Consider the following 27,569-nt stretch of genomic DNA (forward strand, 5'->3'; position numbering starts at 1 on the left):
TGTCTACACTAGGTTCCAGGCATGATTCTCCCAAGTACTCATCTCAGAAACACACTGTTATTCACCACGTGGGTTGAGCTCTGTCCCCCCAAGAAGATAGGTTGACGTCCTAACTCCTGGCAGAGGTGGAAGTGACATTAATGGAAAATAGAGTCTTTCCACATGTAAGTTAAGATGAAGCCACGGTGGAGTCGGGTGGGCCCTTAATCCACTGAGACCGACGTCCTTATAAGAAGAGACACAGGGACAGGCACACACAGAGGGGGAAAAGCCATGTGACACGACAGAGGAAGAAGGAGGACAGCCAGGTGACCACAGCAGCAGAGACTGGAGCGCTGCCCTGTAATCCAGGGAACACCAAGGGCTGATGGTCACTGCCAGCCGCTGGCGGTGCGGGGATGAAGAGAATCCCCCTCTGTGCCCCCAAGCAGGAGCTAACCCTGCTGACAGCCTCCAGAGCTGTGAGAGGATAAAGTCCTGTTGCGTTTTTTTTTTTCGCGGTACACGGGTCTCTCACTGTTGTGGCCTCTCCCGTTGCGGAGCACAGGCTCCGGACGCGCAGGCTCAGCGGCCATTGCTCACGGGCCCAGCCGCTCTGCGGCATGTGTGATCCTCCCGGACCGGGGCACGAACCCGTGTCCCCTGCATCGGCAGGCGGACTCCCAACCACTGCGCCACCAGGGAAGCCCCAGTCCTGTTGTTTTAAACCACCTAGTTTGTGGGGTTTTTACAGCAGCCCTAGAACACTAATACAGCCCTCCTGCATTTAACAAATATTATTGAGCATGGACTATCCTCCAGGTATTGGGAACAAAACAGATTTGGGTCTTGGCTTCGTAAAGCTACAGTCTGGTGAGAGAAATCGACATTAATTAAATAGCTAATTATGAAAGTCCAGGGTGCCCCTTCTCCCGTTGCCCCAAATGTGAAGGAGAAATGGGGTCTTAGTCACTCTTTATCCTTAGATCCTAGCACAGTGCTTGTTAGGAAATAAAAAAGCTTCATTAAAGGTGGACCACACGAAGCTAGGTTACCCTGAGATCAAGCTCTCTGTAGAATCATATTCAAAGCCACACTGCCTCCAACAGCATTGAACAATGATGCAAGTCTTTAGTCAAGATTCCTTGACGAAGGAAGGAATGAGGGGTTTACGGCCGGGGTGAGGGGTTTACATCACAGCGCACAGCAAGAGTCTCTCCCCAGAAAGTTCCATTCTCGGTGCAGCTGCCCCAAGTTCCTTGCCCTCTCACCTGCCTTTCTCTGGAGGTCTTCTCAACTCCTGGCCTCTTCTCATGCAAAGTAATTTAAACTCTCTGAGCTTCTCAAAAAGGGTTCTGCTTAGATGCTGGGAGAAGGGTAAACCTATTTGATATTTAGACCTCGTATTTGTTCTTCTCAGTAACTGGTGAATTATCAAATGAATGCACGAAGGACCAGCTCCAAGGGCCTCAGGTCTTTGTTTTTAGCAAAGTAGGAACAATTCTGAGTTTTGTAAGCAGACCTGGAAAGCCCAGAACTCTATGCAGGCGCCCTTCCTCTAGGGAGGAAATTAACTCCTGTGAAGCGTCTCTGATCTCGTGGCCTATCACATGGGGCCTCTGATACAATAGACACTTTTGCATTTCCCCCCATTTGACTCCAGATCACTGCTTGGTCAAGGTGCCCTGCTGGCAGCCAGAAATGAGAACCTGGTCTGGGGGTTCACAGATGTGTGCTCTTGGGGAAGACCCTCCAGGTCTCTGAGCCTCAGCGTGAGTCCACGCAGAGGGGAAGGATGCTACAGGAGCCCCCTGAAGGCCGGAGCAAGCTGCGGGATGCAACAAGCTTAGGCAGCAGGAAGGGAGGATCAGAAAGACCAACCAAAGAACGGAGCCCTCCGTTCCGGAATCTTCGAAAGTTCTCTGTTAAACAGGACTTAGTGATTTGCTTCAGCTCCTCATCATTTCTTTGGTAACAGTTTACTTAGGAGATTCCTTGAGCAGCCAGCACCCTTAGAAGAGCAAGGGACCACGACCCAAGGCTCTCAGCATATCTGGCCCAGCAGAGGCAAAGTGGCCAGCAGAGAAATCTGGAACCCGGGAAACTCACGTTGAAATGCCGGGGAACCTCCAGAATTGGGCTTGACACGACCTAACACCTCAGAGTGGCCAGGAATTGCTACCTTCAGTACTCTAATGCCTGGACTCCTAAATGCCGTGTCATCACTAGTTAGTGGGTGTGGACTGTGATTACCCCACTTGGAACAAATTCATTTGGTATGAATTTGGAGTGTCATGTGTACAGGACTTTCACAAGAATAACTGTATGATTCAGCATTAATCAAACTATCCTTAAAGTGAAATGTTAACATCAAGTCGTGTTTCCTGGATCCTTAAGCCACTGGCAGAGCCTTTATTTTAACTATGATGATTTATGAATTGTGCGAGTTATTCTCAAATACGTGCATTCACAGACTTCTCCCAACACCCGGCTCCCCTAACTATACATCTGCTCGTGCCAAACAGATTTGTCCAATCAATACCTCCACGTCTTAATCTTTAAAGATGTCACCTTGGGGTGCTTCCCTGGTGGCGCCGTGGTTAAGAATCCACCTGCCAATGCAGGGGACACGGGTTCGAGCCCTGGTCCGGGAAGATCCCACATGCCACAGAGCAACTAAGCCCCGTGCGTCACAACTACTGAGCCTGAGCTCTAGAACCCACGAGCCACAACTACTGAAGCCTGCCTGCCACAACTGCTGAAGCCTGCCTGTCACAACTACTGAAGCCCATGCACCTAGAGCCCGTGCTCCGCAACAAGGGAAGCCATCGCCATGAGAAGCCCGCGCACCGCAACGAGGAGCCAACGCAGCCAAAAAAAAAATTGTTTTTAAAGGTGTCATCTTGTGCTCGCAGCTTAGCCCATCAATACTTTTCTATTATACCCCGAAAATATTCTCTTGACTGCTTATCACAGAATGGTTGATTCACCGCTAACCAAAATCGTGTTTTAGAATGTGAACGTTAGAATCAGATGACTTCGAGGGGAACGATGTTGTAAGTCAGATGACTTCATATGGGCATATTTAGTGTATCACCTCAAACATGCTGATGCCAAGGGAGAAATGGACAACCACGCAGATATCTGTCATATTCCAACCAGACGCTGGATATTCTAAACACACAGCCCATCAGTTCTCTGGTGCAAATGGGAATGCGCAGAGAGACAAACACAACAACACTAGAGAAAATGTTCAGGAAAGAAACGCAAAATGGTAAATCATGGTGGTGCTGACACTTTTTGAACTTGACCTTAAAGATCTCAACAGCAAAAGAGAGTTATTTTTAAGTGGGTCAAACTATAAATTTATGTGGTGATATGGACCCAAAGCAAAGGTGACACACATATAGAATTTTGAGTTAGACACTCATTTTACCTATTTTATTCATTCCACGCCAACTTTTGACATTTGATTAGCCCCGCTTAGTATTCAATTTCCAAACCCCTAGAGCAGATGCCTAATGTCTACTGAATCCTTTTTAATTCCATAGTTTGTGTGTGTGCGTGTGTGTGTAAAACACAACGTAAGGCAGGGAAGGGAATAGTTTTTTGTAAAGTACAAGATCCATATTAACGCACAGCCTTGTTGGCTTTTATTGGGAGACAGTGTGAGTCTCCTTGAAACATTGTCTCGCCCGTGGGCATGACGGTGTGATGGATATGATCACGCTCATTTCCTTCCTGCATTCCTTGCCCTATTGGACCAGGCATGGGATGGTGGTAACCTTACAAAAACTCCACAAGATTTATTTATTACTGGAGGTTTATTTAAGGCTGTCACCATCACCTGTATCCATTAGTAACCTCACAGGTTCTTAAAGGGACACAAGTAACAATACTTGATTTAAAAAAAGAGACTCTCCTGAATTTTAGTAAAAGCCCACTTGAAAGGTGTTTCTTTGCTCCACTTGTCCACTACCTTCCCATCCCTTTTAAGAACCATTTTGAGTTGTATCCACTTTTCCACAAAAGAACACTTCAGGACGTCTTTAATAAGTCAATGTTATGTAGTGAGGTGCACTAAAGGAAATAAAAATAAAAATGCTCCACACTCTCTTTTTTTTTTTTTGTCTACACCACGGGGCATGCGGGATCTTAGTTCCCCGACCAGGGATCAAACCCTCGCCCCCTGCAGTGGAAGCGCAGAGTCTTAACCGCCGGACCGCCAGGGATGTCCAAAAATGCTCTATGCTCTTGAGTGAAATTGAATTCTCATGATCTGACTTGGTTTTGAAATGTTTATTTACTAACTTGAAAAGAAAAACCAAATCCAGCCTACAGTTGTAGTTGTTTCCGCATATCTACTGACACTAACCCGAATTCAACACGTGTACCGAGTGGTGGCTGTGCTCGTCGTGTTCTACAGATACCAAGGCAAGTTAGCTTCTGGAAGGTTACTACAAAGCCCGTATAGGATAAACTCAACGCCCACGGCGTCCAGCAAAGAACTAAGCATCTGACCAAGTACTCCCTGGGAAAAACAGCTGCATCGATGAAAAACTGAAAACATGAACCAGGCAAGTCCCTAAGGAGTATTTATGGAAGAGGCCTCACCTTTCAGAGCACCAGCAAAAGCTCTCACCTGAGCCTTCTGTCTGGACACCACACACGGGCACATCAGGACAGTCAGCCATTTGTATACGCTGGTCCTGCATCTGCAAATTCAAGCAACAGGAGATGGAAAGTATTCCAAAAAAATTCCAGAAAATTCCAAAAAGCCAAACTTGAACTTGCCGTGCTGTCAACTATTTACATAGCATTTACACTGTATTAGGTATTACAAGTAACCTAGAGATGATTTAACGTATACGGGAGGGTGTGCGCAGGTTCTATTTGAACACTACGCCGTTTTATATAAGGGATTTGGGCATCCTCAGATTCTGGCATCCATGAGGGGTCCTGGAATCAATCCCCCTCGGATACCGAGGGACCACCGTACCTTAGCACGCAGTTTGCGGGTCCATAGAGCTTAACTCTGTTCAAAATCATATTAAGGGTCTGCAAAAAAGATGCATAAAGCACTATGTTTTGAAGTGCTTGATCTGTCAGCGTGAAAAATTTTTTTGTGTCCAGATGTGTGAAGCGAAATAGAAGACAGCTACATCCACTAGTAACCACACTGTGCACACGACAGTAATGCCGCAGAGACTTCAGTGCTACGTATGCTTTACCCAGGACTCAGCGGTTAGGTCAGGGCCAGGCTGGAGACCTCCTGAGGCCTCGTTTAGTGAACTGTCAACCCCCCTCCACACACACACACGCACGCACACACACACTCCCCACCACCGCCATCACCACCACCATCACCACCACCACCGCCACCACCACCACCATCATCACCACCACCACCGCCACCGCCGCCACCGCCACCGCCACCACCGCCGCCGCCGCCGCCGCCGCCGCCACCGCCACCGCCACCACCACCACCATCATCACCACCACCACCACCGCCACCGCCGCCGCCGCCGCCGCCGCCGCCGCCGCCGCCGCCACCGCCATCACCACCACCACCAAGGCACACCAATTTCCCCGCAGGGAAGATAAGCCTCCCACTCTTCGAAATAAGAGAAGTCGTTTTGGAATACCAGAATATACCGACAGCTGCATTAACTTTCTCACCTTCTGTGTGAGTTTGCAAGGGTTGCCGTCACGAAGAATCATAGACTAGGAAACAGCAGAAATGTATCGTCTCACAGTTCTGGAGGTGAGAAAAATGAGATCAAGGTGTCAGCAGAATTAGTTCCTTCTGGGGGCCCTGAGAGAAGCGCCTTTCCCCTTGGTGTGTAAATGGCCATCTTCTGTGTCCTCACGTGGTCTTCCCTCTGTGTGTGTCTGTGTCCTAATCTTCCCTTCTTATAAGGACACCAGCCATTTTGGATGAGGGCCCGCCCTAATGACCTCATTTAACTTGATTACCTCTGTACAGACCCTGTCTCCAAATAAGGCCACATATTGAGGTACTAGGGGGTTAGAATTTCAACACGTGAATTTGGAGGGGACACAATTCAGCCCATAACTCCTTCCTACAGGGAATCTGGTGTCAGATAGCACAACCTTTAGACACTTTGTTTCTGGTTTTCTCCATAAAAGAATAAGCCAAACAGATTAAAGACTGAGTTTGGGGGAGCTAATTCACACCCGTGTTTCTTTGCCACCTCCTTTATATTCAGTAGAGGAAAAAACCCATGAAACAAATTATTATATTAGACAGGAGCTAGAAAGCCATAATGCTAAGGCAGAGGGTGACTCCAGGATGCAAGAGGGTGACTCCAGGCCACGGCACACGGACTGCGTGCTGGCTGGTTGGAGAAGCCTTGGGGAACTTGCACGAAAGCAGGACCGTGACATAACTGTCCCCAAATGGATCCTCCTGGTAATACTACCAACACAACGTGAAGTGCACGGTCAAGACACTTAGAAGAGTTTGCCTTCAGTCATCAGATGAAGCAAAGGTGATTCCACCTTGAACGTTAACGACCCGACCAAAGAGTCTTTGATTTTTCTTCTGAGTAGCAAGGAGGGAGGCTCTCAGGCCCTGCGTCCTTTAAGAATGGGATTTTCTGCATTAAATGCAAGCTCAGTAACAAACCCATCTAGCACCGTTCCGTCTGCTTTTCTTGAACCAAATGAAGGCTGTTACTTAGTTTTGACGCTTGCCTGGAAAATAAAGTGGTCGCGCAATCTCCAGAGATCTGTAACTTCACACGTGCAGAAGGACTATAAATTACGTGCTTTTGTTCCCAACCCGGCAACTGCTTCCTTACACTTCTTTCCTGTACAAACATCTGAAGAAAATGCTTGGAAACTGTGGGGAATGGTGCTGTAGGGAGAGAGGCTTCCTTTTAAGGAGAGGGAAGGAGAGTTCCTTTGGAGGATGAGAAAAACATTCTCTGAACTGTGGGGCTTGGTGAGGTGAACTTAACTTTTAAGAGGCGGTTCTAGCATCTCATTTGAATTGATTAATAACAGTGAAAATCTCCCTGAGAAAGCACAAAATAGACCATCCCAAACTCAGCAAAAGAAAGCCCAGAACACCATCTGTTGCTATGTTGAACCATTTGACTGGGAAAGGAGGTGGCTGACAAATTAGAAGGCTCGCACATAAATACCTACTCTGAGTCCTCTGCTTGGGACCCTCGTTGGGACAAGTGGATTACTATGTTCTTAAAAAACTGTGAAAGCACGTGAGTGGCACATTTACAGAACTTTAGTGAAGCAACGTAGATTAAGCAAAGGTGTCAGAAGTTTGAAGTAAGGAACATGTTAACGCTGCTTTGAAGGGATTTCCCTCCTAAAACACATAGAATTATCACTTGATGGTTGTTTATTTGCTAAACGGGATGACTACATTGAACACAGTTTAAACCAACCTCTACAACAATGGATGGTTTGCAGTTGCCCTGACCACGCCAGAATTCGACTCTGTCTTAGAGTGTTGAAGGGAAAAAATTTCCCTGGGAATAAAATACTTTTTAAAACATCGCACATGGCAAGATTCAGCGTTGTCTTTATCTGGGAAATCATGCTCTTGGCATATCGGCAGTCACCGTCTCTGTGCATCAATGTTCTCTTTAAACGGTGTCGTGCAAGAGCAGAGACTGGCGTTTGGTAATGAAGGAATGGCTTCCCAGATCAGCCGGGTAAACAGCAGTTTGATTAGATCATCTGGCCTTTAATGAAGAAGAATGGGAGCAGCAGAGCTGCTAGCAGACCAAACCGTGCTGGCTTTGCAGCGGGAACAGAAAACCCTCCTCCGGCCTCGACAGCAAATCTCCCTGGGTTGTCCCCGCGACTTCAAGTTGACCCACAACGGCAAAGCCCAAGGGAGCAGTTAACACACTCGCTGAGAGCTCGGTCCTGCCTAGGATGTTTACAGTGACGAGTGCGAAGCGGCCACACCGACCTTCGGCGCCGCTCCCGGAGCTCCGGAGACGGCGGTCGTGCCCGAACCTGCCGGTAGATGGCGCACCGAGCCTCCGACACAGCCTACTCGGCTTGGGCCGGCGAAACGAGCAAGGATTTTGATTCATCAAAAACATAAATTCTACTTGATGAACAATAATAATAAAGGAAATTGACTACTGGGCACCATAGAGATGAATTTTTAAAGCCCCGAAATCAAGTAATTTGAGATTATTTAATTTAATTTACTAAATTTGAATAACTGTGCAGTGTGATGATGCATGGCAGGGCATTTAGGTTTTATAGCTTCTAAATGCTCCTCTTTAGGGCGACTGCTCAGTTGCACGGTCGCCAGAGAACTCTGTCCCCATCTCCAAGCCCTGTAAACAAATCGAGGAAAGAATAATTACACGTTGGGAAAAAGGCAGGGGGGAATGTACGGAGGGGAAGAGAGAGCCCAGGAACAAAATCTCCCCCTTTTTCGGGCAATACACCACCTCAGAAGTACTCCAAGGCCAGTGTTGGAGACCTTCTCAATATAAGCACAGCAGCTGAGCCTAAGCTAAGGGCTTTCTAGGCGCTTCTCGAAGTAGGATCCTCATCTCTTAAAACAAATAAGATCTACAACAATATTTACATTCACGTCTAAATTTTTTTAAGTTGGTGAATATGCATCTCTAATAGCTTCTAAACCCACAAATGAGGACACCGTAAAACTCAGAGATTCTGTTCATCTTTTGATCCACGAGCATTTTCTGCAAGCACACGCAAACAAGTCCTTTGGTAAAAGTTCAGCCCCCGCCTTCCCCTCCGTGTAGCTCCAACGCACACGTTCTGTGCGCACAAACACGCATGTGTGTCTGCGTGCACATACACACGTATCGGTTCAGATATCTCCGAGTGTGAAAAATAAATAAATAAATAAAGGCAACTTCAAAAATCACAAAATATATACATATCTCCTGGTGTGTACACATGCATGGGGGGATACACACGCTGTCTGTGTACCCCTCTCCTCTATTGTTTTCAGCATAACTGATTTTGGCACCAGCGCTTTAGCACTTTGGAAGGGCCTTCATTAGCACTGGGACAGTGTCCAAAAAGGATCCAGAAAAATCAACACATGGCTGCTCTTGTTCTCACGATAAATGACAGCTTTGGTGGAAAACAACAACAGTCAAGAAGCAAAACAAAAATCAAAAAGCAACAAGAGTAGCGATGGCATGAATAGAGGAAGTCAGACATCACTAAACTCAGATTTTTTAAATTCAAATTTATTTATTTATTCCATTTTTACAACTCTCTTCCTTTGCCACTAACCCTCTGGGTACTTTCGCACCATTAAAAATACAAATAGTGCAAGTATATTCAAGACCCTAATGGACCAAAAACACAACAATCATGGGGCTTACGTCTCTTTATAGACACAAACATGCTTATTATATTCTTTAAAATGTGAAACAGGTAAGGGGCACATTTATGTAACTTTACTGTTATGGTGTGGCATGAGCTGCCCATAAACTATATCAGCCCCCAATTGAAGGCTGTCCCTTGAGCTTTGCATACCAATAATCCACAATTCTTTGGAACTGGGGTTCTGAAGAGATGAGCCTTTCTTGGAAACTAGAATCTCCCTAATTACCTGAAAGTCTTGTCTCAAAACCATTAATGGGAACTTTTGGGTAGCTCAGATGCCATGAGACTGTGAAAAGAATGCAGTAATTTCTAAACTAGTCAAAAACCCAGTACCATTCAATATGTGTGTGTGTGTCCTCACACCATACCTTAATAGGCTGATGATAAATCACACTTTGAAGGAAAGCAGTAACCAAACAAACTACAGAAGACTTTGATTCAAAGGGTTAATTCCTTTGCTCTTCAGCTGTCAAAACAATAGTGGAAAATTGAAGTGTGCATGGCCCTTTAAGGCTCTAGGCTCTGCTCCGGAGACCAGGCAGCAAGGGAGAAAACCCCGTTGGGTGTTAAGAAAAGAGAAGTTATTGTGCTATTCATTCCTCTTTGCTTTCTCTTTCCTTTGCCTTCTCTTCGCTCAGTTTCTCAGTTAGATTTTGTGAGTTGTTTGTCACGGGAGGGTCTTGAAATTGTTCAAGGAAAAGGGAAAAAGGAACAGGGAAGCAGTGAAACAATTAAAAAAGAAAAAGAAGGGAGGAAGTACATGGGATTTGTAGGCATGTGTTTTCTCCCTTCTCTTCTTTTTTCTTTTTAAATTGTTTCACTGCTTTCCCCTTCCTTTTTCCCTTTTCCTTGAAAACTTTCGAGACCTTCCTTGCTTCAGGACAGGAAAAGGATGAGTGCAGGGTGGGCTAGAACCGCCTTTATGGGGAGCCCTGCAGGATGCTGGTGGCGAAGATCCAAAGGAGAAGGTTGGACATGAGTAGGTAGCAAGAGAAGCCTCTGAAAGAAACAAATCTTAAGCTTTAAGACATCCTGGAAGAACAGCTCTGGAGTAATTCAGAATCAGGAACAGCCTGAGAGCGTAGATCACAGCAGAGAGGAAGCAGTGCGTCTCCAAACTAACTCATTGCTGCCACAAATACTAATTAAGTGCCTCTCATGTGACAGGTACCCGTTAAGCACTAGGCACGTGAACGTAAACTAGCTACTTCTTCTCAATGCCTTTCTTACATGGAACACGGCCACCATCTTGTCTGAATTCACACTCAGTCAGTGCACAAAATCCTCTAACTCAGGAGGCAGAGGTGAAAACCCTTGTGAGTCTGTGGACCAAGAGGAAATTGAGTCCATCTCTCCTGATCACGGCACGCTGAACGAGCACCCTCTCAGGAGCTCAGTGGTTATTCCAAACTATAGCTTAAGTATCTGTGGACAACATTTCATCCTTAGAAATGGCTCCATTTCACCCCGTTGCTGATCATCATTATGAATAAACTCATGCTGGACAGATTGTCTCACTCTCCAAGAAGGACCAGAAAGCCGACTGACAGGTCTCCAACAGGAGAGAGTCCAAGTAGAACGGAGGCTACTTCTCAACAGCCTGTTCAATAACTCCACAATATGAGGACAGAAACAACCTGGAGTTTGGCAGGCAGACCAATGTCAACACTCTCTATATTTACTTATTTATTGGCAGTTTGGAAGGCAGCCGCAATTTATGGTCCTTCATTCCCAAATCGAGGGAGTGATGCTTCCTGCCAACAACATTTCCACACCACCTGACCGGTCTCTCTCTGCACAAGCCAGGAGGGAAATGGGTCCAGGACAGTCATTGTTAGCCGCCATGTTTGTAACATATTTAACGCTGCCCATACTCCCAAAGATGCCCACTGGAGGAGAGAGCGGGCTGCAAGCTCCCCGACGTGGCTTAGCTCCCGTGAAAGGAAGGTTTGGAAGGGCAGAACCTGACCATCCACACCCAGCCAGCCACACAGCCGCAGTGTAGTCAAGCCCACACTGGCATTCTGTTTGGAAGGTGCAACTGGAGGGTTATGCGAGGACCACGGAGACGGTTCCAGAGAGCTTCATGTCCATGTGGGTGAGGATATGTTTGGGAAAAGTATCCTTCTGAGAAACAGCCAAGGACACGAAGATTTGTTTGAATGGAGCAAAGAGGGAAAGGTAGAATGGGGTTGTGGGACCTGTAACCGGCTTCAGAATGATACTGGGAGAGGGAGCCTGTCCTTGAGAGTAAGCAGTGGTTCTCAACCTCTGGCACAGCTAGAACAAGAGAAATTTGGGGCATTTGAGAGCTGGACAGGTCCTTAGCAATTATCTAGTCTGAACTCTTCACTTGACAGACGATGAAGTTTATTTTTTAGGGCAAGATTCTGGACTAGAAGTATGTCCCCTAGGTCTAAATGGAGGGCTGGATTCTCACAATTGGCTGACACCAGCACCCAAAGGATCGGTTTAGACGTTATTAGAAGCACAGACACATCACCAAAGGCACTCCAGCCACAGGTTAAATTCTAGATCAAGGTAAGCAAGTGTGTTCAGTCAGGAGCACAGCACACCCCTTGCCAGACGTTGAGAGACCTCCTGAAATCCTTATGATGGGATCAGACCACTCTTCGTGGACCGCCGATTACACTGCTTCAGAAAGCAAAGGGACTGTGGGAAGGGGGTACAGGCCAAGTTCGACCTGTCCAAGCACAGAAGAATGTGATTTTATGAAGTGCTGGAGTCAGCCTAGTTATAAAATCCAGAGAGCCTTCTAGACAAGCAGCTCAATGGCCACTCTCCAGTTGCTCCCCTGAGCTGATAGGCAATTTCATGGGAAGCAGGTTGTGGACACACCGTGTAAGTTACTAAAGCTCGGTGGACCTCCCCCACGGCTGCAGCGTGAAATTTCCCGTTTGCTCCACAACCTCCAAATTCAAAGCAAAATTGCCACCAGCTGTGCTTTCAACTTTCTCTGTTGCAAGTGAAGAGCAAAGCATCTTTGAGGATAACGTAAGTGGAGAAAAATTTAGGGAACCCCTTCTGCACCAAGAGTTTGTCAAGCCTGACTCAAGTCAAAGCCAACCCCAGCACTTGAAGAGAAGTCATCTGCTCTCAAAGATGGCATCCTGCCTAGCCCAATAGGTGAAGTAATGAGCCTGGACTGGAAGTCGAAGAAGACCGGAGGTCTTATCTTTCTGATAAGAAAATGCACACTCAAGATTTAAGTGGGTCCACAGGAGAAATATGACCAGAACCGTTTCAGCAGTTTAAACATTCATCATTGTTGCAGAAATGAGTTGAGTGTTATATTTTCAGTACCTGAAACACCTTGCTCTCCTTTTCACCCTGTATCTTTGCACACACCATTCCCTCTGCCATTCCCCAACCCGTGTTCCATCTCCACTTGGCCAACTCCTGCTCATCCTTCAAAACCCAACACAAATATCTTCTCAAGTGAAATCTCCTATTACTTCCTCAATGGAATTAGGGACTCCCTCATCTGTGATTCCAGGTATAAAATATTACATTTTATACATCTGATCACAGTATTAACATTGATCACATTAAACTGCAAGAAACAGTAAGGAGGAGAGAAAATAACAAGAGCTTTGGTGTCAGAGATAAGAGACTGTATCTCCCAACTCCTCCATTTACAAACTGTGTCCTTGAGCGAATTATCTAATCTTCCTCATCCTTCCTGCAATTCCATCTACAAAATGGGGCCAATAATGCCTGCTTTAGAGTATTCTTGTGAAAATCACATGAGATTGGCAAATAAAGCCCCTAGTGCTAGGTCTGACTCATAGCCAGTGCTCGACAAATTAGTCCCCGCCCCTTTCTCCTCCCTCCAAAGGCAAAAGCACGCGTTTCATCATTGTGTCCTCAATATTGAATTGAACACACTAAGGATTTAATACATGCAATCATGCAATGAATATGATAACTAAGGGCAAACAGGGGCCAGTTTTTAATCATAGAATGCCAGGCCTAGAGAGGGCCCTAAACCCATGGCATTTGACCAGATGATTATCATGGAGGAAGTTCAGAGACGGAAAGCCACAGGGCCCTTCTCTCGTGCTTGCAGACCAGGACTCTCCCACTTTCTCCCCACCAGCACATACTTACTGCTTTTCAGGGTTGCAGACCAGAGCCTGAGCAGGCCTCTCTGGGGGTGCATTTTCGCCAGCCTTTCTGCCCATGGACTTGGAGACCAGTACTAGTCTGGTGGCTGCTTTAGTAGGAATCCTGTCCAGCTCTTAGTGGTTAAGTTCAATTTCTCATCATCCACACAAATAAGGCTTCATTCAAATTGGAGATGATAGATGGTTAACAGGCATGAGAAAACGTGTTGTGCTACACTCAGAAAGGATGCAAAAACACATTGCCTTCTGGAGAGGCAGGGAAATGGCGGCAACAGAACGCACCCGGCTTCTTGCACCTTCGTGTCTGGCTAGACGGTTTTACGGCATTTAGCAGCACCGTGCGAAGGCACCCACGGCATCCCATAAGTCTCACAAAACAGCGTTTTCATGTGCTAATGGCAACGGAATCAGAAACACATGGACTTAATTTCCTCCAAGATACCCAGGGGTATCAAAATCAATGCAGGAGAGCCATTTGGCTAACTACACTGGGGGCTTTTCTGAGCCCAGAAATGGTGAGAAATTGTGGGAGATGGCTGCTGAGCCCAGAAATCCCACCAGGCTCAGCCCTCCCCGAGCACAGCCCTGGCCTAATGTGATGTGAAGCCCCGGCTGTGCTTTTGGAGAGAGGCAGGTGCTTGCCGTGTGGTACCTTCACGGCCGCCATCTCCGCAGAGTTCCTGCTTTCTGCTGTCCATTCATTCGCTCAGCTGCTCCCACCACAGAGCCGTCAGGGAGATCTCACTTTGGCAGCAGATCGGGATCCCTGCCTGAAAGTTGATAGAGGTTGAGCTATTTGCAGAAATAATGCTTTCCAGACGTACTAAACAGTATCCCTCTTTCCAGATGGAGTGGCATTAGCGTTGCTTCCAGCCATTTCCTCACCTTCTGGTGTACTTGTCAGCTCTCGCATATGCATCACAAGCCTTCCATATTCTGGGGAATCTCGGAAAACTGCTCAAACCCTCAGCTTCTCACCACTTGCCTGCACAAATGCGTGTGCACGCGCACACACGTGCACACACACACACACACACAGAGTCTCCACTGTTCTGTATGCACATACAGTTTTCTTCCTCCACGTCTTGGGAGTCAACTTAGATTTTCCAAGAGTGCTAATCACTAAATGTGATCGTTTAGCAGCTCGGGGAATTAACAGGCTTGAATACCTGGGACACCAAAGAATTCCCTGGGTGTGGTGGTGAGTTCCACCATCTGCAGTCACCGATGACTTCGCTATTCACATTGCCCTTTGGTGGCCTCTGGTTTTCAACGTCAGAAAGAGCCCTTGGTGAAGAGGCTACTCCCTGGCCCCAAATCAACCTCCTGAGAGATGAATGAAGCCACTTTGCGTTCATGGCCCATACATAAGACACTTTGGGTTGCAGGACCCCATAGTATTACATCCATGTGCTATTCCTCATTGAGAAATTGCCCAGCTCGCCATATTGTGTGTGAACTCTGGATAGCTGAAACATGCCCAGGCTAGAAATCAGGTCCTTCTCGCAGGTCCTGTGTTAAGGTCCTTCCCAGTTCTCAGGACTACTTAAGTTACTTACATGCACTCAAGTCTGCAGACTAAAGTGGTTGATGGAGCACTGGGCCACATGGTGAAAGTCCAGTATGGCAGCCGTGCTCATTTGTCTACCAGTAAGTGTCCCTGTTGGTTTGCCATCCTGCCTCCCTTTCTAATTCCCTCCTGAAGCTGAGCTTCCCTTGTCAGGAGGAGGGGGGAGGGGAGGGGAGGGGGGGGGGATGGGAGGGGGAGGGGATATTACACACACACACAGAACCCCTTGCCCTCCTCACTCTCATTTCTCAGTTTGGCTGGGTTTTGTCCCTGAGTGGGATATGCTCTCCCCGAAATCTAAGATCTGTCCTGTTTCTGCCTCACATCCTGGGGTGGATGCAGGAGTGGGGCTGGCGTCTCAGAAGAGCCTGACATCAGAGACACTCAGCACTACCAGAGTCTGTGAAAGTCAGGCTGAGCAGCCGAGGCCGATTACTAAACACAATGAAGACAAGATAAAACAGAGAAAGCCATGGATGTAGACCAGTGGATACAATGGATACCTTCCTCTTCAACTCGGCTCTTCAACTGTTACTCAGATCAGTAGCTCCTGTGTGACCCTGGGCAAGTTTCTTAACCCTTCTGTGCCTCAGAGGCCCCACCTGTAAAGTCAGGCTAACACCGGTAAATACCTCATAGGTTTGTTACGTGGATCGAATGAGATAAGGCCTGTAACGTGCTGAGAACAAGCGTGAATACGCTAAGCAGTCTCTAAGTGTAGGCTGGTAAACAAACCGTGAATTTTCTTTTTACCTCCAGGAAAGCTTACTTCCTATTACCTTCCACGCTTTTAGGGACTAAAAAGTCCTTGGCTCTTGACCCAGCAATTGTTACCAGAAGACGTGATATTTGTAACACTTCTGGCTCATTATGGTCCCTGAGATGCTCTCATCCTTTTGCTGTGTGAGGTGAGTCACTGATGGTCACATCTTGCTCCACGCGGGACCCTCACTGATGAGCTACTTTTTCTTCTGGAAAGGCACTGTCCTCATCATCTCAGGGAAGATCTCACACATTCGAACATGATTTCTTGTTTTATTTTTAGTATTCTACTACTTGTGTTTTTATTTTATTTTTTTATTGATGTATAGTTGATTTACAACGTTGTGCTAGTTTCTGGTATACAGCAAAGTGTGCTGGTGTACAGCAAAGAATATATATATATTCTTTTTCAGATTCTTTTCCATTATAGGTTATCACAAGATATTGAATACCATTCCCTGGGCTATACAGTAGGTCCTTGTTGTTTTTCTGTTTTATATATAGTAGTGTGTATCTGTTAATCCCAAATTCCCGATTTATTCCTCCCCCCCTTTCCCCTTTGGTGACCATAAGTTTGTTTTCTATGTCTGTGAGTCTGTTTCTGTTTTGTAAGTAAGTTCATTTGTATCATATTTTAGATCCCACACGTGATATCATATGGTATTTGCCTTTCTCTATCTGACTTGCTTCACTTAGTATGATAATCTCCAGGTCCATCCGTGTTGCTGCAAATGGTATTATTTCACTTTTCATGGCTGAGTAATATGCCACTGTATATATGTGCCACATCTTCTTTATCCATTCATCTGTTGACGGACATTTAGGTTGCTTCCATGTCTTGGCTCTTGTAAATAGTCAAGCCTAATTTCTTGATCCCTACATCTTTTGATCTTGCTAGAGTGACAGAGATAAGCTCATTTTGCAATTGTTGTACCCAACTGTGCTATGTCCTTCCAATCAGGAAAGGAGGGAGCTTAGCAATCAAATAATTGCTTCATCTGATCACCTGTGTATCTTCCACCTTGATCAAGTCTTCATGGGCTTTGAACCTTTCTACCCAAAGCTGGGCAGATTTGCCATGTTTCTTAAAATCCCCCAACTTTTTTCCTTGATGGTTCAAAACAAATAAAAGCAACAGCAAAAAGCCGTTTTTTTAAAAAATAAGTTACAGCAATCTTTTTAACATTTCAAAATGCATCTTATTGCTTCATTGATGGATACAAATCAACTGTTCCACATCCGTTTTCTTGATGTGCACACTCTTTAATTTCTGGAAGTCCCAAAGAGCAAAATATCCCCCTTCCCAATTCTTTCTGCTACTGCTGTTGATAACGGAAAATGAAATATATTAGTTACCACCCATCAACCCAGGCTTCTAATTACATTGTGAGACCTGCTCATTAAAGCAGGTATGGGGTGCAGAGCAAGAAAGGAGGTGTTTCCATTTAGCCCGTGATGGGAGTAACAAGTGTGCTCAGCCTGACACACCAGCTCCACGAGGGGAATACCTTAAACAATCCCATCCACACCGATTTACTTCAACCAGGTGATATTTTAATGAGCCAACCCCAGTGCTCCCTGGATGACATGATGCCTCATGTCACACCATGAGAGGGGCACACCACCTTTAAAAGAAAAAAGATCACTAAAAAAGCCAGAGCGTTGACACTTGCAGATGAGTTGAATTCCCTTTGTCCTGTGGACATGCACGATGCTCGAGAGCCCCAAGTGCGAGGAGTTGATTTCTGCTGTCATCAGACCTGACCCGCACTCCCCTAGGAGCCCGCGGCCTGTCTGCTGCAATGACAGGAGAGAGAGCCAGGCTGTGACTTGGGGTCCTCAGCTGTGCAGCACCGCAGGCCACATCCAGCCCTGACGAGGGCAGCTGGATCGCATGAATTTTTAAAGTAAAACAACGGATTTGGGGGGGGAGGGGCAGGGGGCATCTTACTCCCCACCCCACCCCCTTGTGAAATCCCCACAGAAGAAAAGCACAGACCCAGCATGTTGATTTTGGCAGAGGTACACACAGTCCCTCTGTTCGGAAGACGAGCTGACACGTGCAGATTTGCAGAGAAGCCATTCCAAAAGGTTAATTAAATATTACCATTGTTTTCTGAGCTATTAATGCATATTCTTTTATTTCTTCATGTGAAAGCCTTCTCCCTACACAAAATCAGAGTTTGGATTTGCTTCCCAAACCCTTCCCCTTTTTGAAGCCTGGAAAGAGGATGACCGAGGGACCCAGAGAGAGAGAGAGAGAGAGAGAGAGATGCAGAATGCAGTTTGGAGCTGAGCAAGGAGGGGCTGTTGTCTGAAATGAAGTCCCTGAAACACACTCCCAGCTGCAGCTGCGGATTGGAATCGTGTGGTTCAAGGAAGGTTCTAGAAAGGGGCCAGGAAGGAACCTCTGCTCTTTCCACCTGTATTTATTGGCTGATGTAACTGGCCACTGGAGCTGAGGAAGGTTGCCAGCCTACGGCCTTCGGTGATTCCGGGGAGGCTCAGGCTGGGATGAGTGAGGCCTGAGGCGGGAACACAGCCCACCCTGCACTGCCTGTCTGTCCCCTACCTCCTCCAAGCCACGCTGCTTTCTCCCTGCCCAGGGTGGGGGCGTCCTGAGGTAGGCAGGACAAGACCCTCGATGCAAATGGGAGAGGGACCCCAAGACAGACGGCGAGGGAAAAGAAGACGGAGGTCAGGGAGAAGCCGAGGTTCCTCCCCGGCAGGGAGCGCCACCTCTGGGACCGCAGTTGCCAAGAGCCCTGAGCCGCGAGGAGCGCGGCAGTCTGCGGGCAACCTCTCCAGACGACGGTCTTCCAGAGCAAGCGGGACAGGTTCGGTTTGCAAAGTCAGGATGCCTCCCTGGATGTGGGGATGCGGCAGTGAACCTACAGCGTAATGAATGAAAAACAAAGGACAGCGTGAAGACAGGCGGTGACTTGCCGGATTGGGGGGTGTGCTGGCGTGGATGGGAAGAGGCAGCACAGGCGGTGCCAAGTCGGGCCGCGCAGTCCTGCCCAGGACACCGACCCCGAAGCTCTGCCCTCCCCACCCACCCCGGTACCTGCCCTGCATCTGCGGAGGGCTGGCACCCCACGGTGCTTCCACATGCAGACTTTGCCGCCCGAAGACCTGGGGTCAAAGCCCACTGCCGGCACCCTGGCCGGGCTTCCTTAATGTTTCTCATTTCCTAATGGCTTCGCTTTTAAACACAAATGGCTATGCTGTGGGGTTGTTAAAATGAAAAGAAAAAGTACGCGAGGTGCCCAATATATAGTAAGTGCTCTTGCAAAGGAAGGGAAGCGAGGGAGAGTCAGCACGAGCTAGCCGCGGGGAGTGGAGGAGAGCATGGGGGAGGGGGCCTGGATACCTCGCCCTGTGGGAGCATCTGTTAACAGACCACCCTGGAGCATCCTGGATCCAGCTTCCCTGGATGAGCTCATGCCTGTCTCTGATGGTCCTGACAGGATTCTCATGCTGGTGGGGTCACCTTGACACACTAGCTACCCTGCATGCGCGTGAGGCTTGGTGGTGACCTGTCTGGGATGGAAAGTGCCAAAGCTAAGTGTGTGTCCGCACAGGCCACAGCTGGAGAAGCAGAAAGGGCAAGCACACACGTGTCCTTGTGAGCAGGTTGTAAGTGCTGAGATGTGGCCTCTGGGGAGAAGTGCTGGGTCTCCTGTAAGGTTGGTGTCCAGGGACAGGGATGGCAGGAAAATGATGTCCCAGATTCAGGGACCTTGGGCTGAATTCATTACAACCAGGTGTGCATTGGCACCATAAGGAAATGTCAGGGGGCGTTAAAGAAGCCCCCCCTACACACACACAGACCCTGCTCTTCATGTGGCTTACATCACATCATGGGGACCAGAGGCCGAGAGGGTTCACAGTGACAGCGAATGACAGAGCACAGTGCTAGTGAGAAGGGGTGCGGTCAGGCAGTCAGAGTCACGGGAGGGAGCTGGCAGAAAGGCCAGCCGCACAGAGAGACAGCCAGTCGAGGTAGGGTGGGTGTGGCAGACACCCACTGGGTTGTCTAGGGAACACCACACCCCACCACTGGCAAGTGGGCAGCAGCGAGGACATGCCCACTGGACACTGGTAACCGACGTGAGGGTGGACAGAGCCCCAGCTCCCTGGCTCTGAGCTGACTGTTCCAGAAGCAGACTCCTGACTAGAGTTGCCAAACTCGGCAAATAAAGATACAGGATGTCCTGTTAAACTTGAATCTTAGATAATCAATTAATAACTCTGTAGTATAAGTATAGCCCATGCAACTTTGGGGAGATACTTATAACTAAAAAAGAATGAGCTGTTTCTCTGAAATTCTCATCTGCTTGGACATCCTCTACTTTATCTGGCATATCCCTCCTCCTGACCCAAACTGGGCCCTCAAGAGAGTGCTTTCTGCAGGATGCAATGAAAAGAGAACAGAGTCTCCCTCTTTCCAGGGGCTAAAAGTTCAAGATGTTGTCTGACACATGAAGAAGGCCAACCAACCAAGGGCGAGAATGAGACGAGGACAGAAGTCAGAAGTCAGCAAGAGGCAGAGACAAAGGGAACAAGATGCTGACGGCATCCGAGGCCAAGTTCACGCCTCTTCCCTGCCTGCCCCGCAGGGGGTTATTCTGCTTTCTACTTGCCGATCCCTACTCCCTGCCCACCCTGCCCTAGCCCCCAGCTCCTGTGGACAGAGGAGAAGGCAGAGGCGTTGTAATTCATCAGCTCAATGGCAATAAATACAAGCAAATGTACCTTTCGCACAAGAAGGCCAGAGTTACTATGTTATGTGGTACATGGTCAAAGCCACATTACAAGAAGAAATACCATTTCTTATATAGACCAGACTGGGTGTTCTTCAAAAGGAAATTAATCGTCAGGATGGTGAATTGTGTTTGATTTGCAAATTTAAGGAGAATACAGCCAGTGTTGAAACATACACCTTCTCCCCAGTCAGTCCACAGAGCCAGAAGTCCCCCTGCGAACAAAGCTCACGGACACCTAAGTACCTAAAATTTGAATGACAAATTATTTACCACAAATAATAGGCCCTGGGTTCATATCCTACAAACCAGTAAGAAAAACACTGTCAGCACCTCCCCCCCAAAAATGGGCAAGGGGATATTTGCAAAAGAAATATAAATTTCTAATAAACATATGAAAAATGTTTAATCTCATTAATAAGCAAACAAATATAGACACAAACATTGAAATGGCCTTTTTAGACTGTTAAATTGGCAAATTAAGAAAAGCAGTTCCAGGGGCTTCCCTGGTGGCGCCGTGGTTAAGAATCCGCCTGCCGATGCAGGGGACGCGGGTTCATTCCCTGGTCCGGGAAGATCCCACGTGCTGCGGAGCAACCAGGCCCGTGCGCCACAGCTACTGAGCCTGCGCTCTAGAGCCCACGAGCCACAGCTACTGAGCCCACGCACCACAACTGCTGAAGCCCACGCGCCTGGAGCCTGTGCTCCGCAGCAGGAGAGGCTGCTGCAGTGAGAGGCCCGTGCACTGCAACGAAGAGTAGCCCCCGCTCACCGCAACTGGAGAAAGCCCATGTGCAGCAACAAAGGCCCAACTCAGCCAAAAATAAATAAATAAAATTTATTTAAAAAAAAAAAAAAAGAAAAGCAGTTCTGGACTCACAGACTTAAAGAACAAATTTACAGTTACTGGGGGGAAGGATGGGGGGAGGGCCAGACTGGGAGTTTGGGATTGACATGTACACACTGCTATATTTAAAATAGATAACCAACAAGGACCTACTATAGGGCACAGGGAACTCTGCTCAATACTCAATAACCTAAATGAGAAAAGAATTTGAAAAAGAATAGATACATGTACATGTATAATGGAATCACTTTGCTGTACACCTGAAACTAACACAACATTGTTAATCAACTCTATTTCAATATAAAATAAAAATTTAAAAAGAAAGGTAGTTCTACTGAATGCAGCCCAGGGTACAATGGTGTGAGCATTCTTTTGCACGAATCTTGTGTCCCTAATATACAAAGAACTTCTGCAAAACAATAAATGACAAAGAACCCAGGAGAAAAATGGGCAAAGGGATTGAACAGGCAATTCACAGAAGAGTTACAAGTGGTCAAGATAGATGAGAGAGATTTCAGTCTAGATGGTGATTTTGATTTAGGATAGAACTCGTCCTCACGATCAGAGAAGGTCAGGATAAAACACGACACCAGCTCTTGGCCTATGATGTCATAAGTACTGATAACTTCTACTCCTGTGCAGGACATTGGGAAATAGCCAGTCTCACACACTATTGGTAGGCCTCAACATTCCTACAGCATTTTTAAGGGATAATTCCACAGTATCTATTTAAAGCGCCCTAAAATCTCTGACGGCTCTATGTTCCTTCCTTGAAGATATTGCTTATTCTCCTCCTTGTAAAAGGAAATTCCCAATGCTTAGTGTCTCAGGAAATAAGAATTATTCCGTGGGCGCCCCCCCAAACACATTTTTTAAATTTTCAAACAATGGAGTTATTTTCCCTGGGTTCTGATCCATTTTCTCTCTATTCCGGGCATTCTTTGATGAATCATGTCTCATTCTTTAACATTCCATTAAGAATGAGGCGACCTATGTGGGCACAGTATTATTCTTAAAAAACAAAGCATAAATGCCCGAGCAATGTAACAAAGTAATCACGTTTTCAGCAAAGATGGGGAAACAGTGATTGTGTTGAGTGGGTGAGGATCTCCTACACGCTGAGAATCTAAGCAGCTCTGCTAAGTCCTCCTTTTCCTTCTTTGGAATTTTTCCCACTGCCCCTTCAGCTAAGCATCTTCCCTCCTGCAAGATTTCCTTCGTTCAGGGCAGGAGTCCCTGAGCCTGGAATCCTGCCCTGTCCCATCTCGTCAAGCTGTCTCCTGAAATCATTCTACCAGCTCCTGAGACCTCCCTTCCTCCACAAACCGCCCCCAGCTGAGAGCAGAGTGACTCTCCTCCAGCTGCCCACCTGTTTGGAGCCACGGCGGCTCCCTCTCTCCCCCTCCCGTTGTCTGGACTGAACAGCAGCGGGCTCTACAGCGTCCTGTCCACTAAATGGCTGCAGCATCCTCCACGTCCTTTTCTGTGCCCGTCTGCATCCAGAGAAGCCGGAGCCCGAGTTTATCAACATGCTTTGCTTAGATCAGCAACTCGGGACGCTGTGGAGCGACATTTGTGTTCTCTGAGATCACCTTGCAGGGCATCACCAAGGACCAGAGTCCTGTGGCTCGGTACACTAGGCTCGCATTTATGGTCAAGTTGAGACTTCTCGAACCTCTCTGTGCCTGTCTCAGTGTCCCTGGGATACAGTAATGCTGACTTAAACTGGTAAGATCTGAAAATCAAACGAATGATAGTGACTTCAGTGAAACGGAGGTCTGGCTTTCCTTTAAATGGTTAAAACACCACTAACAAGTGGATCTAAATATTCAGATCTACCCTCCTGAAATTATATTTTCCTCTCCTGTGATTCAGCGTCGCTGTAATTGAACTGAATTCCACAAGACTAGAAATCTGGTATCTAGGACTGTAAAACACCTTCAGTTGGTAAAATATTTAGGAAGTTTTCTTAAAAGAAAGTCCTTTTTCAGATTTTGTCTCTATCCACCGTTAAAATGAATTTCACACCCCTTTTCCCCCTTTTACCTTTGGGAAAGATGCTTGCTTTTACAGCCTCCTCTTAATGTCAAAACAGAAGATCTCTTATACTTCTTAGAATCTTGAGATCCTTTTCTGGTAAAGAGGAAAACAAATGTGCTCTAATTAAGGCAATCGGGGAAGTATTGGGTCACTGCAGACCACAACTAACCCTCTCTAACTTCCATGAACTGGTAGCTCAAATATTAATAGACAACATGAAACAAGAAAATGCCAGGAATCACACAATTTTTCACTCATTTACCCTTAATTTTTTCCTGAAGTGTTGTGTGCATTTTTGTAAGCCACAGTTTGAATGATGTACAGTTTAGGGTGAGATACAAAGAGATAAGTTTACAAGATCATATAAAATTATATTCTGGAGTCAACAGTGCTACCGTAGAGCAGAGGATTTTTCTTCCTTTCCCGTCCTCTGTCAGGAAACAAGAGAAACAGAACAAGATCAGGGTCTAAATCTCTGGTTCGTGTGAGTAATGTTTTATTTCACGTAGGCACTGACAAAAAGACCCCAAGGAGGACAAACAATAATAGATAATAAATTATAGATGCTAGAAAATTGAAGGACATTATGCTTCAGCATTTCTGCCTTCTAATCAACCAGGAGGGATGAGATGTCCTTCTTCATCTGTCTGCTTACAGACCGTTTGTTCATTCACACCCACTGTGTCGTGGGTCACCTGCACAGGACCTCAGCAGACAGACTGTAAAAGCAGGTGAGCGGCCGCTGACTGCTGAACCCCTGCCTCCCTCCCCCTCCGGCCATCTGATTTGGTCCAAGGGCATCCTTGAGAGCGCAGAGAGATGAGGAATGATGCTCCTCTCGGTGGCAAGAAGGGGCCGTGAAGGCTCACAGGTCCCAGCCTCTGCAGAACCTTTGTCGGCATCGAGGTCTCCATCCGCGCCTCCCTCCCACACCAAGCATACAATCCCTTCCCCAAATCCAGAAGATCAGCAGTAATTGATTTGGCTTCTGGCCCGTCCCCTTCTGGGGCAAAAGCAACAGTACAGTTTACTAGCTCTTTCTGATGTCTCCCTGCCCTCCTTTAAAGAGAACCCTCGTGTCTGATTAAAATCGGTCATGCGCCAGTCCTGGAGTGAAGAGGTGCTATTTATTTCCGTCAAGTTCTGCTTGGAAGGTTTGAGGCTTCCTCCTACCAGACATTTTACTAGTAAACAGAAAAGTTACCCATACTGTCATGCTCGCCCTGACCTGCAAGCTAGTGAACAATAAATCTTAATTACAGTTAAATGCCAAATCTGCAAAGAATGAGGCAGCGCCAGTCAGCTGTGAATCGGCCTGCGCGCCTCGGCCGGGGTGCAGCTGCAGGAATACATAAATTAGTTCGTGATTTGTTTGTGCCAGAACCATCAGTTGAGGCTGGTTCTTAAAAGCATTTCCAGTATCAGTGGACACTCAGGCATTCATCTTATCGCCATGTCAAATACAGGTGGCCTCTGGGAAGTTTTATCTTAAAGGACCTTCAGCATTATGCTTGGGTTAATAAGAAAGCGCTGTTTCTAAATATCTCGGCAGTTTTCCAAAATAGCGCTCAGTCTCCTGACATCTGCTCCATCCATACTTGTTACCTTTGGATTTGTTCGGGGAGCCGCTGAATAACCTTTTTGTTAGCAATCTCTTTTTTGCACCGTGCAGGGCTACTGGAGTGCAGGCAGGCATCCATGCAGGGGCCTTTTTTTCCTTTTTTTTTTTTTTCCTGCTGCTGCAAAGCTCATGAGCTCCTTGCTATTCAAGCGTTTGCTTGTCATCATGTTAAATAAAGCCACCCTGTTGTCCCCTCGCCTGGGTCCTCTTGACATATTGGCACCTATATGCAAGAATTAGAAAGATGATTGCCCACATAACTCTGTTCAATGGCTTCAGGCTGTTCTATCAATTTTGAGACTGACAGGAGGTCGGAGATGGAACGGAAGAAAGAATGGAGTTTGGGCTGCTCCGTGCTTGGTCCCATGAATCAATCTGCAATCTACTCATATTATTCTAGACGCAGATCCTGTTCTCATTGGGAGTCAATCATCTGCTAGATGCCCCTACCGGCAGGTTCCCAATAATGAGGTAGGCTCTGGTTCCCCCGAGCCTCTGAAATCAGCAGAGGGTAGTGGCAGGCCCGGGGTGCGATGCTATTTCACTAAAGAGGAGGTGGATACGTAAGTGGGTAAAAGGGAAGCAGAAAAACCCTTTCCCGACAGAGGTGGCGGGAAGAGAGTTGCAGAGTAGGCAGCTTTCTGTTGCATTTTTAAGAAAAGTGCAAGAGGGTGCATTATTCCGTACGTAGATGGAGACGTCAATTTCACTTGGGATTCCCCGCGCGGAGAGGCACCCCCTTCCTGCCCTAGGCCGCCTGCTCCCCCAGCATCCCGGCGGCCCCGCCGCCTCTCCGGGCTCTTCCCGGCTCTTGCAGGGCCCCATCCTGTCACCAGCGGTCCTGCTTCCTGTTTGTGTTGCCGCTTTGTTGCTTCCTGGCGGCCATCCGGAGCCGCCCTTCTGCTGCGCCTCCGCCCCGGGACTGGCTCTCTTCCCAGCTCTTTCTTGTGCTAGCAAATCTGTCTCCCTCCGTCTCGGTCTAAACCCCACGTTTTTAAAGGACCCGTCCTGGTGCTGGAGTCCTTGCCGCCAAGTCCCGCGGGGTGAGGGCCGGCCTCTCCCACGTGCTCTGATTCTCTGCAGACCTTTATCCGAAGGGCTGGTTCAAAGCATTTTTGCATTTGCTACCTCACCTGCTCTTTTGCATTCTTTTGAGGAGGGGCCAAGGGTTGTTTTCCGTTTGTATTGATTGAGAAAGAGGCCCAGAGAGACTGAGGGTTGACTTGGTCCTGAGGAAGAGTGGGGTGATTAGCAATCTGCTCACCCGGGCTGCAGGCTGCTAGCCTGACAGCATGCACCCTGGTCCAGTTTGTACTGCAGGCCAAGCCTTTCCAGGCCTCCTGGCATTTTAATCTCCCGTAGGCGTCATTAGCTTTATTTTAAACCTTGGAAACAAGGTTCACAGAAGTTATCATCTTGCCCACGGTCACACAGCTGGCAGCACACTGCCTGACTCAAATCTTCCCTCTGCAGGTCCCACTGCGCTTCCCCCAATGACACCCGAGTCTCCTCCAGGGCTCTGCCCAAATGCCACCCCACAGATGAATCTTCTTTACATTGTTCAGTCCCAAATAGAACTCCCTGTCCCTTCACCCATCTTTATTTATCTTTGGAGCATTTATCTTTCTTTGGAGCATTTACCACTACCCAAAAAGTATTATATACCAATACCCAAGAATTATTATATATATAAAATAAGTATTTTATTTTTTTATTATTAAAAAAAATTTTTTTTTCTTGTCTAGTTGTTGCTAGCATGTGTTAGGAAGTTTGACTATTTTGATCACTGCTGTATCCTCCCGGTCATTGGCAGGCATTTAATAAATATCTGTGGAAGGAAGGAAAGAAGGAAGAGAGGAAGAGAGGGAGGGAGGGAGGGAGGGAGGGAGGAGGGGGAGGGAGGAAGGGGTGCAAGGCTTTCAAGCTCGAAGCTAAATCAGTCATAATGTTTGGCCAGGTTGCCAGAAATGTCAGGCAACAATCCCATCTACATATGGAGAACTCGGGCATGAGGTGGACATGTTCACGATTCTACCATAAAACACTGGCCGATCTAGGACTAGACCATCAAATTCTGGACTAACAGACTAAGCTACCGTCAGTTATCCTAGCAGTGGCTTCCTGCCCCCTGGGAGTCCTGTCCGGGAGCTGCCTTATTACGCTTCTCCAAGTTTTCCTCCTGCACACTGCAAAACTCTTGCCTAGACGTTGCTGATCCAACCACCAACACTCCATCGCTCCTGGGATGCAGGAGGTGGCAGGCCTGTTGAGCTGACCCCTATGCCTTCCAGACAGTACATATAGAACTTACTGCCTTCCTGCTGGCCACTCCCCAGATCCATACAGTTTTTTAAGTCAAAGACTGTAATTCCGGTGTTTGCCTGGATCATGGAAGTAAGCCCTTCCGGTGTTTAAAATCCCTCACGCTCAGAGGATCCAAGAGGAAGTGTTTGGACCG

General features: G+C 47.3%; 1 long non-coding RNA gene across 1 annotated transcript in view; it reads right to left on the reverse strand.

Annotated features, from left to right (window-relative positions):
* Positions 1 to 17,885: 17,885 nt before the first annotated feature.
* Positions 17,886 to 27,569, reverse strand: part of LOC113631512 (uncharacterized) — a 69,941-nt gene continuing 60,257 nt past the window's right edge. Inside the window, exon 4 of the long non-coding RNA XR_003437366.1 lies at positions 17,886 to 18,728. This is a non-coding gene — a long non-coding RNA (uncharacterized LOC113631512). The remainder of the gene's footprint in view (positions 18,729 to 27,569) is intronic.

The sequence above is a fragment of the Aethalodelphis obliquidens genome, unplaced genomic scaffold, assembly GCF_003676395.1.
Source record: "Aethalodelphis obliquidens isolate GAN/ISIS:26980383/991018 unplaced genomic scaffold, ASM367639v1 scaffold33, whole genome shotgun sequence".
Lineage (NCBI taxonomy): Eukaryota > Metazoa > Chordata > Mammalia > Artiodactyla > Delphinidae > Aethalodelphis > Aethalodelphis obliquidens.